The following is a 13,056-nucleotide window of genomic DNA, read 5'->3' as shown; positions in this document are numbered from 1 at the left end:
AAATAAGAAAAAGCTGTGTGTCATTGACGTAAAGTCCGATAGAGAAGCTATTAGCATTCACCAGGGTTTCTAGAGATAAACTTTCAATTATGCATTGAAATGGTCCTCAGCAAAGGTATCAAGGACACGCGGAGCAGGAAGAAAAGTGTCTTCAACAACTGACGCTGGGAAAGGAGTTCCAAAGATCAGATAGGCAGCCAAACTTCTCAGACATCTTCTGAAATAAAAAATTGAAAGTTACTTTGGACAACTCAGTTTTCTGTAAGCAAAATTTAAACCAGAAGGCCTATGAAAGTCTGTAGCCCTTCTTCATGAGGCATACCAACAAGACAATAAGGTGAAAAAGGAAAGACAGGTGTGGCTAGACAGATAAACAGACATAATGAAAGCTGACTAAATACAGTTTAAATCATCCTGTAGACTCCTAGACTTTCATTAGAAATAGCTCTTCCCCCAGTAATCTCAATGTCCTCACGCACGCTAGTCTATGCAGTTGAAAACGTCAGCTATCTGCACCTCCTGTGTGTGAAGCCCTTCTACCATGGAGACTTGGGCTTTGCCTGGTCTGAAGAGTTGTCCAAGATCTATGATTTCCTATTCTGAAGCATGCTGCGAACTTCTTAGGAGGCATGAACTTTTTCTCTATATATGGACCAGAATACTAAGACAGTTTGAATCACAGAGGTAAATGCTTGAAAATCTTTGCGGATGGTCTCAGTCCTGTATGTAAATATTAATGCTACCATTAATTTGTGTCAATGCCTACAATTATTGTTTTAAAAATAAATTTTGTAGTTTGGACTACAAACATAGCTTCAAATGTAAATGCATGACAAAACAAAAATTAAAAAAAAATACAACTACCCCTGGCAGTTTTGCAGGTGTGGCTGCTGTCGCACATGTATGTCAATAGGCGACAAGTAGTAGAGAGGCTATGTCACCACTCAGTGTTCTGACTGGTGAGCAGCTGAATGACTAGTAACCTAACATTTCCAGAAAAAATGCAACCCTGAGATGACCACCCCTGCAGTACCATGTAGGCACAGACAGGCTTCCAGGGCTGTGAGCAAACCTGAGAATAGAAGACCCTGACCTTTGACCCCAAAGGAGGACCTAGGCTAGGAGGGAGCCCGATGACTATCATGCAGGCCCAGGAGTTTGGGGGCAGGACAGATCAGACTGAGATGACAATGTCTCATGCCATACTGCATGGGCAGGGCAAAGCCCTCTTGAGACAACTCCAGTCACTCAGACACCACTAAGAGAAACAAGTAACTAGAGGAGAAATGGAAGAGAAATAGATAAAGGAGGAAGTTGGAATAATGAAGAGGCAGGATTGGAGACTCAAGGGTAGTGAGGAACAGCCTGTTGTGAGTACCTGCTGATGCCACCTAGGGACATGGTGGGGTCTTGTCCTATGTGACCACTGAGGGACACATCTGGGTATCTGATCCTGCAGCAGCAGAAATCTGTTAGTACCAAAGGCCAGACAAGCATCCATGGTCTAGGCATCCACTCAGAGACATGTTGCTGTCTAAGGGCTGTGCTTAACTGACCACTACCATTGCCTGGATATCTTGGGAGAGCTGGCCCTGTTGCCTGAGAGTAGGAGAGCTTGCTTCGTCTCCAGCCAGCTGCAGTACTCTGGAGAGCATTACTATACATTGACTGGCTAGCATGGTAGATATGGCCCTGGTGGCAGGAGTTGTGGTTCAACCAGTCCTGATGGTATGAGTGTGGAATAGCTAGCCCTGCTTCTTGACTGCTCTGTGGTGTTGTCAGGGAGAGAGATCCCCCATTCCCTTTTGCCACTCTTATCCTGTGTAGTTGCACTGACAAGGGAGAGATATTCTACCCCTTGCCACCTCTGGCTGAAGGGAGACCTGGCCCTGGGGTCATGAGAGCCGGAGAGCTATCCCTGCCCTTCACCAGCTGCAACATTTGGAAGAGCGGGCCCCGCAATTCTCCTGGGCAGCACAGTAGAACGGACCCTGTGGCCCCAAGGGTGTGAGCATGGGCGAGCTGGCTCTAAAATCTGTCTCCTGTTCAGTGACATGGATAAGAAAGAAATACCTTCCTCGACCCTTACTCCTTGCCACCTGTGGCAGCCAGGAGAGCTAACCATGAGCTCATGAGAACAGGGAAGCTAATTCTGACTTTTGTCTGTTATGTGCTGGTGCAGATGAGGAAAACATGCCTTTCTCTACTCTCTCACCTTTGCCACCCATGGTGGGTGAGAGGGCTAACCCGGGGTTCATGAGTGTGGGAGAACTGGCCCTGCCCATTACCTGCTGCAGCACTTGGGAGAGCAGGTCTCATATCTTGCTTGGGCATCATGGTAGAGCTGGCCTTGATGGTATGGGTGTGGATGAGCCAGTCCAGAGGGCATGAGAGTTGAAGACTTGGCTCTTCTCCTTGGTGACTGCAGCTTTGAATGGGCCAGCCTGGGTTGGACAGTAGAGCTTGCCCCATTGGTGTGAGTACTAGAGAGCTGGTAGACTGTCCTGCTCAGCTACCTTTCAGGCCCAGATCCAGGTCTTGGCATTGGCCCACCCCAACATTCATCCCACTGATGAACTGCTTGATTGTATGAAGGATCTAGTCTTACAGATTCAGAAGTAGAGGATCTCAAGGACATAGGGCAACAGCAGGACATCCACAAGAAGACATACTAAAGTTCTAGTATTGATAGTACAGCAGAAACCAGAAGCACTCAGACCAGAACAATGAGTCACCACAGTGAACATTTATAACAGAAGATGTGGGGACAGAGGAGTATACTGTGGGGCACACTGTGACACACTACAGCTTCCACAGTGAGACTTCCCTCCCTCTTTTGATGGGGGCTTATCAAGTATGGAGGATGAGTCAAGGAGAGAAGACGAGTGGGATTTGAGTATGTGATGAGAAATTCACAAAGAATCAATAAAAAGTTTTTTTAAAGGAAGATAAATGGAAAGAAATAAATTCTGATTAAATAGGTGAGTAGAGAAATTGAGTGGTATTTTCAGAAATATTTTACCTAAAATATTAAGTATTCATTGAAAACATTCTTTGAGAAATTTGTTGAAAACTTGAAGTATGATGTTATTTTGAATGAATAGCTATCAGATTTACCCTATTATAAATCTCATTCTCTTTTGCTTTTGACTCTGTTCACTATAATTTTCCTCTTTGCCCTGAGGAAGGTGCTCATTTACCTGTCAAGACTCATTTTTCTACAAGGTATAAAGTACACATACCAAGTACTGTGTCTTCCTTAAGCATCTAACAGAAACTTTATGAGATTTACTCTGCTATGTGCTGGGGCCAGTTTAACACCAAGAGTCATTGGAGTACAAAGAGATAATAAAATATATATTCAACAAAGTGCTACTTCTCATAAAGTTGTGTGTGTGTGTGAGCACATGCATGTGTGTTTACATGTATGTTTGTTAATAGTGGGGGTGAGGTGTTGGACCTAACCAAAATATATATAATATCAAAAGATTACCACAGAAGCCCTTATAATCCCCAAGGATCAAATGAATCATTTCCCATTTCATACACAATATGTGTATATATAAAAACATCAAAAGTTATACATATACATATTATCTTAGTTAGAGTTTCTATTGCTATGAAGAGATACCATGACCACAACAATTCTTATAAAGAAAATCATTTAACGGGACTGGCTTACTGTGTTAGAGGTTTATTCTATTATCTTCACTGAGGGAAGCATGGCAGTGGGCAGGGAGACCTAGTGCCCAAGAACGGGCTGAGACTTCTACATTTAAATTGGCAGTCAAAAGGAAGACATTGTGAGCCACTAGGCTTGATTTGAGTTTCCAAGACTCAAAACTCACCCACTAGTGATGCACTTCTACCAAAAAATCCACACCAACTCCAACAAGGACACACCTTGCAACAATACCATTACCCATGAACCTCTGGTGCTATTTATACTCTACTGAGAGGAGAGAGACATTCTTTAATGCACATCACATGCAGTCATTGTGTATCCAGCAATGTAAATCAGATAGAATTAGGCACCAAGGGTAAGATGGTTCTCACTTTATCAGGAAGATCAGGAAGTACTTCTGTTCAGAAACAATACACAAACCCAGGAAGCAAGGCAGAGGGGTGGCTTAGGTGAGGAGAGGAATTTTAAGGGACATTAAGGGCAAAACCAGGAGGCTGATGTAGCTGTCACAGGATACTAGCTCAAGACAGCAGAGAATGTGATCAAATAGACAATATTCACATTGTAAGTGAGAATTTATAATCCTAGTGGGATAGTAGGAAGTTTAGATTTGTGAGTGGTGTGTAATATCAATGGCACCAACACTTATTTGATTATTTCTCTTCAATTCCTTGTGAGTACCATTAATATTTATCCATTCAGTGTTCAGAATATAAGTTGTGTGCCTTACAAAAATACAACTTGTAACTTCTACTTTCCATTCTTGATTTTTATCACCCCTCAAGTAGCATAACATTGTGGATTCACTGAGTCATCATGCCCAGGAGTCCCATGTTAGACTCAAGTAAACTGCTGTACAAAATGCACCTGATATAATAGGGTTTGAATTTATTTTGAATTATTGACTTTCATCTTGTGCTTTAGTTTCTTTGAATACGAGAGAGAGAGAGAGAGAGAGAGAGAGAGAGAGAGAGAGAGAGAGAGAGAGAGAGAGTGATTTACCTCAAAGGTTATGCAAAGATGATTCTGTTAGGATATGGCAAAAACCCAGAACCATGGCTGCCACGTAGCAAGTTTCTACAGGTGTCACGGCTGTGTTTGGTGTTTCTTTTGATAAATCAAGAGGCAAGACGTGTTTGCATAAAACAGCTCCACCTTACACTGAAGATAGGTTTTTGTTAGCCACCTTGATGATATGAGAGTGGTTGTGGTAAGCTTCAAAGGTTGGACATTTTTGGTTTCTATATACGACTCAATGTCTGATGTTGGGTTAGTGAGGAGCAGAAGGCAAATGTCATAAAAATTTGGGTGTGGAAAATGGAGCTAAAGTATCAATTTGGTATTGTGAAGGCAAAGGATGTTGTCAATAGAAAAAAAAGGCAGCCTAGATATTTGGAAAGGATCTTCATGAACCCTACATCTAACAGAGGGCTACTATCCAAAATTCATAAAGAACTCAAGGAATTGGGAACCAACAATCCAAATAACCTAATTAAAAATGGGATAGAGAGCTAAACAGAGGCTAACATTTTGGGAACCATTTTGACATATCAAGTACTGTTCTTTAAAGCACTGATAAAGAGGATAATATTTATGGATCCAATTTCTTTTGTTTACCTTCATCTATTTTGCCTGAGTGTACATGCCACAACACATGTGTGGAAATCACAGCCACTTGAAAGCCAGTTCTATCTGTCTACTCTGTGGGTTCTGAGTATTGAATTCAGGCTGTCAGGCTTGGCTGCAGATGCCACTGAGTGTTCTCACTAGTCCTTTCCTCTCTTTTACAATTATAAGAATGAAGACCAGAAGGATACAATAGTATGTTTGATAAATATATATATATTAAAATATATATTTATATATACCAATATATACTAGTGATATATATAATACAAAAATATATATACCAATATATACTAATGATATATATATATATATACTAATATATACTAATATATATACATATATTAGTAAATGACAGACTTGGGAACTTGAATGTCACCTTAAGAATCTGAACTCTCTTCCATTCCATGATATTATCTCTCTAGCCGCTAAATGAGTATTTCATTTCAAAGTTAGTGTTGAAAAATGAGATGTGTTAAAACTTTGTGTCCTGTCTAGACAGTTTTTTATTTACTTTATACCTAGAACTTGTCTGTTTGAGGCCCCTGGTCTTCAACATCTATCCTCATAAAATAGTCACAATAACACACATCTTATAGTATTGATCTGATAATTCAATAAAGTAATATTCATCACGTGCCCACCTCGAACTTATGACACAGTTTTAGAGTTAGGGAAGTTAATGGACATGTGGATTAATTTAAATGACAGATGGAAGGCTCCAAACTACAGTGTTCTGACTTTCTATGTGATTGACATGATAGGTGAGGACACGCCGATTTCATTTATTCATTCATTCATTTACTTTACAGAATTGCAAAAAAAATAGGAGAATGTAATTTTTCCTTCATTGTTTTTAGTTGGAAACATTTTAGCTCCCATTAATGACACAGTCTGAGTTAAACTGTTGACACTGCCAGTAACAATCAAAAGAAAATAAACCATTCAGAGGAGACAGAGGCTTGCAGATCTAGCTAGGTCAAAGGGCTCATAAGACACAGAGCCAAGTTGGGATACGGGTTCTTTATTCAAAGCTTCTGCACTCTTTAAAAGAATTTACAACCTTTCCACCTTCTCTTCTCTGTGGATTCCCTAAGCTTTGAAGAGAAGGGTTTGATAAAGGCATCCCACGCAGGGCTGAGTGATCTGAACTCTGTAAATTATCCAGTTATGGGTCTTTGTGTTGAGGAAACTTCTCAGTTGAGCTGAGTGATGCTCGGCTCTGTGGACATAGCCATAATGCATCAAGACTCATTGTATTGATCAGTTCCTTTAGCAGAATAATAATAGTGGAATGTTGTTCTTGTAATCACTTTGGCAGTCATGCATGTCTTCCCCTGGAGTGGACTTTAAGTCCAACTGAAAATGACTAGTTACTCCCATAAGATTTGTGCTATTATTTCTCAGTGTATCTTGCAGGCAGGCTAGTCATAGGTTTTGCAGATGGGTGATATTGGTGATTTTCTTCCTCTGTCCTCCAGTTGCATGTGAATATCTTCCAGTAACACGAATGCTATTCAGTAAGGGTGATGCTTCTACTTGGACACAAGCTTGATTTCTCCATGTGTGTCATGACATGTGAGTTATGTCTTCAGCAATAGGACCTTACCATCAGGTTATACAGGAAATAAATAGTCTCAGAAGGCAGAATAATGCCACTATCATCCAGGTACCATAGAACTGATGATATATGCATAAACACAAAGATAGAGTGTGTGTGTGTGTGTGTGTGTGTGTGTGTGTGTGTGTGTGTGTGTGTGTGTGATGTGGGATGCATACCATAACTCATAGTACAAAGTTGGGCAGTAGTCCCTCCCTCCTTCTTTACCTGGGTTCTAGGAACTGAATTTTAGGTCACCAGGCTCATACTTGGTGGACTCTTACCCACTGAGTCAGGTGACAACTCCCTCCCTACTCTAGTTACATCATTTGCTGTTTGAGAGCATGATGGCAGATGGCACACACGTGCATCTTTATGGCCAGGCTAATATGGCTCTACTTGCATTCGAGAGTGTGTGTGTGTGTGCGCGTGTGTGTGAGTGTATGTGTGCGTGTGCGTGTGTGTGCGTGCGAGTATGTGCGTGTGTGTGTTAGTGTGTGTGTGCGTGTGTGTGCGTGCGTGTGCGTGCGTGTGTGTGCGTGTGTGTGCGTGTGTGCGTGTGTGTGTGCGTGTGTGAGTGTGTGTGTATGCGTGTGTATGTGTGTGCATGTGTGTGAGTGTGTATGTGCGTGTGTGTGTGTGAGTGTGTGTGTGCATGCGTGTGTGCGTGTGTGTGTGTTAGTGTGCGTGTGTGCCTGTATGTGAGTGTGTGTGTGTGCGTGTGTGTGTGTGCGTGTGTGAGTGTGTGTGTGCGTGCGTGTGTGTGAGTGTGCGTGTGTGTGAGTGTGTGAGTGTGTGTGTGAGTGTGTGTGTGTGTATGATAATCTTCTGAGATTCAGTATTTAAAATCTCTCTCTCTCTCTCTCTCTCTCTCTCTCTCTTTCTCCCCTTCTCCCTCCTTCCATCATTTCCTCCCTCTCCTTCCATCATCCTTCTTTCTTCTTTTTTCAACTAAAAGGGAATTGCTACAAATATTTATAGAATTAGTAAGGATGCATGTTTTTGTAAATTGGAAGACTTGAATCAATGTCGTTTATAATGTAAAGTCTGAGGTGGGGTCAAGGCTTGTTAAATAGGCACAGAGAAAATTTTAAGGAATGAACCCAGCATTTTTAGACCCTTCAGAATATTAAGAACAGGTCATAACTAAAAGAAAATAGGAAATAGAGACCGGAGGTTGTGAAGCCTGGAGTCAGTTCAGACTGTCTGAGTCACTTATGCTGTGGTGGTGATTTGAGCTGACAAGATGTTTTTGGAGGGATCATGCTCTTCAACACTGTTTGCTTTGGAAAGTCAAGCCAGGATTTATTATGGCTGAAAGCCTTTACAGCTGTCGGATGTAGTGTAGGGTTCAGAGAGTTGAAAACATCAGCTGACATTAATAGTGAGTTGTGATTTTGAATATTTGCAACAGTTGTAATGCAGAAAAAGAAAGAGAGAAACCACCTCTCTCTCTCTCTCTCTCTCTCTCTCTCTGTGTGTGTGTGTGTGTGTGTGTGTGTACTCTTACATGGTATTGGTGGGGAAAATGTTCTGTGCAGCAAAGAAATATTTATTCAGTATCTAAGAAATGTAACTCACATATCTTTAAATTTGCTATAAAGTACTAATGAAACTATATCTGTTATGAAGATGTCCAATTTAGGATGCAGAATCATACACGGAAGAAAGTTCTGAATATGGTATTTTCCCCAAAACTGATTACTTCAGAGAGTTAAACTATGAGCACTATTAAACATGGTGCTTTGGTTGCCTTGCAAAATGTGTTTGGCAGCATATGCAAATAGATGCCAGATCTATCATCAGATAGATAGGTAGGTAGATAGTTCAAATTTTTCCTCTGTAACAAAGACCAAAGACTTGATGTGGTAGTTTGAATAGGTATGGTCCCCATAGATTCATGGGTTTATATGCTTGGGCATAGGAAGTGGAACCATTAGAAAGTGTGACCTTATAGGGGGTTGGCATTTGAAGAGCTGTGTCACTGTGGATGAGGGGGCTTTGAAGTCATATATGCTCTGAGTATGTCAGTGTAGTACACCTCTCCTTGCTGCCTCCAGATCAAGGCGGAGAACTCTGATATTCCAGTACCATGTCTGCCTGCATAATACCATGATCCCCATCATAATGATAAAAGAGTGACCCTCTAAAACTACAAGTCACTTCCATCAGATGTTTTTCTTTATAAAAGTTGCCATGGTCATTTTGTCTCTTCACAGCAAGGAAGCCCTAAGACACTTGTACACACTTTAAGAATTAAGCACATTTGTTAAATATTAGGATTATGTATAACAAATACTTACTATGAAATTATGTATGTGGGTATATTATATGCCTCATGTTAGACTAAATTTTCTTGGCTATAAAATTTCTTTTTTTAGGAATAATCCCCACAACCAAATTTCTCTGAAAGTATATCTTCCTAGTGTTGGGAAAATTTCCCATTATTGATCATGGGTAGTCATGTATCAAATACATGTTCCTTTATGTAGATATTCAAATATAATAGGAATGCAATATATTGATAAATCTAATAACGTCTGTACACTAATAGTCTAACAAACTATCCAATTGATTCCCAATTCACAGAAGTATAGCTCCAAAATTATACAAATTACAACCCATCACGGAGACTGGGATACTAATTTTAAGACAGACAAGCTGATGCTGTGGACCTTGACCACAGTATTATTATTGTAGCCTGAATTTAGTAACACGCACATGTACTAAATATTGATATTTTGACTGGGTCAACATCTGGCAATTTGGTCATGTTTTGGCCAAATGCTATTATCATATGTAGTGAAATATTTTTCTTCCTTGTCTGCTTTGTCTATGAGTTTTGTTTATTTTGGCTCCCTCATGATTTTGCTATCTTTTCTGATCGTCACATTTTCAGAAACAAATTAATAAGGTAATTGGGTAAAGTTCAGACGAAAATTCCGAACAACTAAGTTTAATTATAAACGGAGTGATTTTAGAAAGGACACCTTTTAATTTTGAGAGTTGGTCATTTCTACCCACTCATATGCAAACACCCATAGTATAATCTAAGTGGCCTTAAGGTCAAACTACATAGCATCCGTTCTTATTCCTCTTTCTTGTTTTATCCATGTATCTATTTTAATCTTTACATTTCAGCCAGTTTATCCTTCTTTCCATTTCATGAATACTCCATGTCTTGTGTTCTTACTGTTACTGTAAACAAAATGTTCTCATTCACACAACATAAAGGAAGCAAATGGCTCATAAGTCATCCTCACAACCCAATCTAGATACAGAGAAAGTCTAGGGCTTCATTCTCAGAATACAGCATGATTTTCTTTCATAGAACTTAACTTACACCACAGTCTTTCACCCTTCACTGTGATTATTTAATGAGTTTCCCGTACACGCCAAGTTCGAGAATGCAACGGTCACATCTCCATTGTTTTCCTTTATAGTTTTACTTAAAATTGCCATAGATATGTCTGCAATGGATACTCTGCTTACACATAAGCCTGTCACTGTTTTTAGAGAGAAGAGCTTCTCAAACTAAAGCATCCGGCTTCATTTGTTATAATTTCATCAAAAAATACACAAGGGCGCTTGGAAACAACACATAAATTAAATGGAATTTATAGCATATTCATAGGATCTATATTGGCCCGTAACATAGCAAAATGTATTCTATCGAATATGAAGGTGAATGGGTTGTCATCCCACTTCACAAAGTTCATTCTTTTAGTGAGGATAATACTTAGGTCTGTGTTGGCCAAATTTGTGGCAATAGGAGATGGAGGATGGAAGGTTTTATATAACCGTAGATTAGGGCACAGAGTGAGAGGACACTGTCACACTGAATCCACAAAGCCGGTGTCATAGGCGAGATATGACCTTCAGAAGCTTGAGGATAGAGACGGATTTCTGACTGACTAGTATTAGCCTCTTAAAGCTTTCACAGCCTTCCAGAATGGGATCACATGATGGATACCAAGGTTTCAAAATGTCATCTTGTAGATATATTTTCTGCTTTAATGATAATGGGACAGACCCTCAGGTAGACTAGGGCAATCTGATTTCTTTTCTAACTATGGAGTAACTTAATTTGCCTAATTGTTATGTTCTCATGGAACCTTACATTCTTTAATCTCAGATCATTTAGATAATCTCAATTTAAATGTGTGAGTAAAACATGACTCTTCTTTTTCAAATTATTACTTTTCAAAGTATATATGTAAGGGATTAGTAACATGTTATAAGTTAAAATCTTCAAATTCATTTACATTATCAAATTTATGAAGATGCACATTTTAATTGCTTATCAAGACTATATGTGTAGCAGTAATGGAGACAGGCATCAAACTGAAATGCTGGGAGGATCACATGTCTGTGTTGTATGTGAGGGTTAAAATGTGTGAGCCACCTGTGTATGGGTGTGCCTGATAGGTCAGGGGTTTATTTCAAGTATCTTCCTCATTCTTTAGTTCCTTTATTGTGTCAAGGTCTCTGCTATAACCTGAAACTCTCTAAATTAGTTATCTAAGTAGCCATTTTCCCTACATCCTTGGGTTCCTGGTTTACCAGACACTGACATATCTAATTGTCTTTTTTTTTATGTAGGAGCTGAGGATTCTAACTCCAAATGTAACTTTTATACACCTAATGAAATTGTCATTTCAAAGACTTACTTGTGAATAAGCTCACATTTTCTAGTTCAGTCAGATTTCTGACTAGCTGACTCAACTCAGTTGTTCTGGGGTCAAAGTGTCTGACAGAAACTCAAGGAAGGAAGGCTTTATTTTGGCTTATGGGTTCAAAGTTGGATGGGGAGATAGAGTAACCAGAGTATGTAAGAGATATTCGCCACATCAATACAAGAATAGAGAACACAGAATCGCTGGAACTGGGCTTTAACCTTCACATGTATGTTCCTAGAGGTCTCATCGTAGTCACTCAGAGCAGCCATACCTACTGAGTACAATTACTTCAGCCATGAGCCTCTGATCCCATCGTAGGCCAAACCTTAATGTGTTATTGTTCACTATTTTTTACAAAAACATTGGCCTAAAAATAACATATAAATAATCTAATTATTGTTCAGTAACTGAGATGAGAAAACTTATTACATGTACTATTTGGGGTACCAAAACCTAGTTCCCCATTGAAATTTCCGATTTTTATTTATTGTGATGGTTTGAATAAGAACAGTCCCTATAGGCTCATATGGTTAAATGCTTAGTAAAGGGAGTAGCATTAATTGAAAGGACAAAAATATTAAGGATGATGTCTTTATGCAAGTGAGGACTGGCACCAGTTAGGTCAAGGCCGTGATTGGCCAGTAAAAAAAAATAAGGCGTGAAAAAGGTTTTGTAAGGTGGGAGAGAAGGAGAAGGAGGGGAGAATCAAGATGGAGACGGAGAAGGACGACCCAGATCCGGGTGGTCTTGAATTGCCAAGGATTTGGGATGGATTTCTGTAGGCAAATTTATCTTATCTAGGTGGGCACTTTATATCCTTATCAACTGGTTATAAGTTTATTGTGTGGATGTATTGTGGATTGAGAATTTAACATATAAATCTGATTGTTGGGTTATAGTTTGTTGAGTCTTGATTTTAACAGGTTGGTGGGAGTTTATACCATAACTATTAGGAAGCAGATGTTGGAAATGTAAACCGACCAGCAGCAGAGAGTTATAAGAGGGTAGCCGCTGTTGGGACCAAGGGGGTGGATGTTGGAAATGTGAACAGTCAACAAAAAGAGAGCCTCGAAATAGGTGATCTCTGTATGAAACTGGCATGGTAGTGACCTGCCTGAGTCACAAAGTACTTTGGGGGCAGCATGGAGCTGCTGAGATAAATTCCTGCTGGAGCTGGAACTAGTGAGAGCCTGACCACAAGGGCATGGGCAGGAACCAGTTCTGAGCCCTTTATTATTTTTTACTGCAACAATGAGATATGACCTTGTTGGAGTAATTTTATCATTTAGGATGGGAGCATTGAGGTTTCCAAAGCCCACGTCAATCACGGTGTGTCCTTTTCTCCTTGAGGATAAGAATGCAGCCTTCAGCTACTTCTCCAGCACCATGCCTGCCCTCTGTCATAGTTCTCACTATGATGATAAAGGACTGCAATTCTTAAACTGTAAGAAAGGCTCCAATTAAAT

The 13,056-nt window shown here is 40.0% G+C and overlaps 1 non-coding gene across 1 annotated transcript; it reads left to right on the top strand.

Moving 5' to 3' along the window:
• The first annotated feature begins 859 nt into the window (after window positions 1–859).
• Window positions 860–991, top strand: LOC120097994 (small nucleolar RNA SNORA17). The gene has a single exon (XR_005495946.1). It is a non-coding gene; the product is annotated as a small nucleolar RNA SNORA17 (small nucleolar RNA).
• Window positions 992–13,056: the final 12,065 nt, after the last annotated feature.

Source organism: Rattus norvegicus, chromosome 17 (genome assembly GCF_036323735.1).
Source record: "Rattus norvegicus strain BN/NHsdMcwi chromosome 17, GRCr8, whole genome shotgun sequence".
NCBI lineage: Eukaryota > Metazoa > Chordata > Mammalia > Rodentia > Muridae > Rattus > Rattus norvegicus.
Note: the sequence above shows the minus strand (reverse complement) of the source record. Positions and strands in the feature narration are given on the sequence as shown.